The 3,579-nt window shown below is 32.6% G+C and overlaps 1 pseudogene; it reads left to right on the top strand.

Moving 5' to 3' along the window:
• The first annotated feature begins 403 nt into the window (after nucleotides 1-403).
• LOC103451085 (peroxisome biogenesis protein 12-like) lies at nucleotides 404-2,149 on the top strand (annotated as a pseudogene).
• Nucleotides 2,150-3,579: the final 1,430 nt, after the last annotated feature.

The raw sequence follows: 3,579 nt of genomic DNA, 5'->3' as shown, positions 1-3,579 counted from the left end.
AAAACAATCACGGCATTACTTTGAGTTTTCATATGTGGTGAGAATGTGAGTATTAATTTAATTTTCATGTTTACTGCATAACTTAGTTTCAATTTGTAATAATAATAGTTTCTTATAATAACAGGATTACACGGGGCTGTCGAGAGCCTTTTTGTCGTTGTCCATATACGTTTGTAATGGAATGTTGTGATATAGAGGGAGGACTCTTCTGTATTGGCTCTGGGGCTCGGAGTGCAAAACATTATTTTGAGAACAAGTACAGTGTAATGGGAGTTGAAGCGAATCCTGGTCATTAGCATACCAATCGGACTGGAAACGGAAGAAGATTTTTTTCAAGCCATGTGTAAAGCTGCCATTCAAAGTGGTGGCAACATTGGTCCACCCTTCGGAGTTGATACGATAATTGACGGCCTTCGGAGTTGATACGATAATTGACGGAAAACCACAGGTATTAGCTTTACGAAGACCCTTCCTCCACAAGGTTCTCGACTACGAGGACGAGTTCTTCTTCTTGCTCATGCTCATTCTCGAAACTCATAGCTTACGAACTACAGGTGCGTTTTCGGAATTCCGACTCTTGTACCGATCAGTGGCTGTTCTCTTCTGTTCTGTCGTTACTTTATTCATGAATTTGATTTTGTTTTCTGGGTCCTGTTTGTTTCCTTCTGCAGATGCTTCGTTTTCCGAATTACTATACGGGTTGAGAAGGAGGGCTGTGAAGATAAAAGCTATGAGGAATGATGATGCTGGACTGAACCCTGGTGATGGAATTCAGCATTATGGCTTAGAGAAGCGCCAGAGATTCTTTCAGTTGTGTTTTTGGTACAGCCTCTCCTCTTGCTTGCTCATTCTGTTTATCAATTTGATAGAAAAAGTTCCTTTTTTTATTGCGCATTTGTTTGATGAAATAGTTCTAGGAACATTTATGAAGTACTGGAGCAATTGGTGATTGTTGGGTGTAAAGAGTTGTAATTTTTAGACATGTGGTCGCTTATCGTTTGTAGCAAAGACAATCTTAGGTGTGCTGTAGTTGTGATCTTTGTGTATCTTTTCTGAGGGGCAATAGATTGACTGCTCAAAAGGAAAGGATATGTTTTAGATGGTGGAACATGTGACTATTTTAAAAGTTTCTGTTTCGAACTTCATTCGTCCGAATTCATCCAATTTTTTTTTCAACATAGTGCTATGTTGGTTTCTTTTCTCTTTCAGCTCTAGCTATATGGAGGAGTAATGATTTGTGAACCAATATGTATCAGGACTTGTTGCCTTACTTTAAGTCAAAATTGCATTCAATCTACAATAGAGAAAGGGAAGCGAGACTTCAAGCAAGTTTATGGGGACACGTTGATGAAAGATTTGATGATATTGACACATTTGGTAGAGGAGAGGATGCTGTTGTTTCGCGAGGAACTTCGGATATGGTAGTATCAGTTAGGACCCGTTTGACAAAAAAAATCCAGAAATTTATAGGTGCTTGGTACCCGTTGCTGCACGCTAATCGTGAAGGTATGTGCATCTTTCTACTTGGGTTATATTCGCAAAGAATGACTTTCAAATTTTCCAGGTCTGATTTTCTTTCTCGCACGTATTTGTGAGGATACAGATGCCATGCATAAAACAATAGTAGAAACTGAGGCAAGTTACTTAATCTGTGTAATTATATAAATCTATATTCAGAATATTAGTACTTGCATACTTTTTCTTATACAATAGGTCATACTGACATGATTGTTAATTTTTAATGTAATGGACAATGTGTATCTACAGTCCCCTTGATGTCTAGTGTTCTGTGTAGTATTTTCATTTGCTTATCAGATGTTATACTCGTTTGATGCAACTGGATTCTATTCCTTAGGATTACATGCGCTTGGGATTCATGTCTGTCGAGCTGCAGGCCAAGAGCTGGTATATAGTGTGGCAAAGTTTTCTTTTGGATCTGTTGTATTTATTTTTTTTATATTTTAAGTCCATTTATTTTAGTCAGGGGTTTCGTGTTGCTTTATACTTTTATCAGGTGAATGTTACATTGAAGAGAGTGACCAATGGTTATCGATAGTTGACCTGTTCATGAGTCATGACATATTTTTTCTGTGCATATACTTCAGTAGTTGAAATACAATTTTTGGTGTCAAGGTAGATGGATACTTCTTCTAGAAAACAAAACGTGAGAGACATTGTGGCCCTCCATGGTTGAAGTTATAATTTCATCTGGTTAGTTTGAAGACTCCCTGAGTCTGACTCAACCCAATACTCCAGCTTCAAAGAAGAAGGAAGAAGAAAAGCTTTGCGATAAGAGAAGGATCTTGAATGAAGAGTGGGACAAATGGGTATCTGAGCGGAAGCAGTTGCACAAAGAAGAGAAATGGCAGAGGCAATTGCTTAAGAGACGGAGAAGCAAGTGATGACAAAAATGTGTTCGGGGAAGAAAAGGTGGTACACCGTACACCTCATTATTTGATTAAAACCTTAATAATATTCAAAGTTTAATCAAAGTCTCTTGACTTTGTACACCTCATTATATTACTATTAATATTTTTGTACACCTCATTATATTACTATTAATATTTTTATTTTTATAGTTTTGACATTAATTGTTTGATATTTTATGAGATTTATAATCCTATAAATTTAAAATCTCTCATTATAATAATATTAGAAACAGTTACAATAAAAAAATTCAAACATTTTGATTTAATAAATGGATAAAAACTATGTAAAAATAATAAATAATAAATGGCAAAAGAATGTATCCATAGTGTTAAAAAAATTGGTACATTTTACAAAAAAAAGAAGGAACATTTCACATATAACAAAGTGGTACATTAATAAAGAAGAATGGGTACATTATAAATAAATTAGGGTACAAATAAAAGATTAAAAAATTATGAGTACAAATGAATTTAAAAAATATATAGGTGCTAAAAGAAATTAATACATGGGTACAAAATAAAACTAAAAAGAAAATACTACAAATTTAAAAAAAATGTTGCAAATTAAAAGTGGGTACAAACTAAAAATATAAATATATGATACAAAATTTCGGTATAAATATAAATATACCATATGTAATTTTTCTATCATTGATTAAATATACAATGTTACATGACGGTATACACATGGGTACAACCACAAATAAAACTTTAAAAAATTGGCACAAAAAGAAACTAATATATGGGTACAAATTAAAAATGAAAAGAAAATTGGTACAAATTAAAAATATTTGCAATTCAAAATAGGTACAAACTAAAAATAAAAATATATGATAAAAACTTTAGTCATAAATATAAATATACTAATTGTAACATTTTTAACACTAAATGAATATATTTAAAAATAAAAATGTTTTATTATTCAAATAATTAATGATGTTATTAATACCCAAGAACCTTGATAAAAAATGGAAAATGAATAGGATTTTAATCAATGGAGTAACAAAAATAAGGATGTAAACCTAATTTTCCCTTTTTTCATACTGTTTTTAAAATTTTAAAAACTAATCGCTCCTTAATAAAAACACAAAAAATAAAATGAAATTTGTTGATGCACAAAATCAGCGAAGACTTTGGTACAACAGAAAGT

This window comes from Malus domestica, chromosome 12, assembly GCF_042453785.1.
Source record: "Malus domestica chromosome 12, GDT2T_hap1".
NCBI lineage: Eukaryota > Viridiplantae > Streptophyta > Magnoliopsida > Rosales > Rosaceae > Malus > Malus domestica.
The sequence above is the reverse complement of the archived record's forward strand: the minus strand, read 5'-3'. Positions and strand labels throughout refer to the sequence as shown.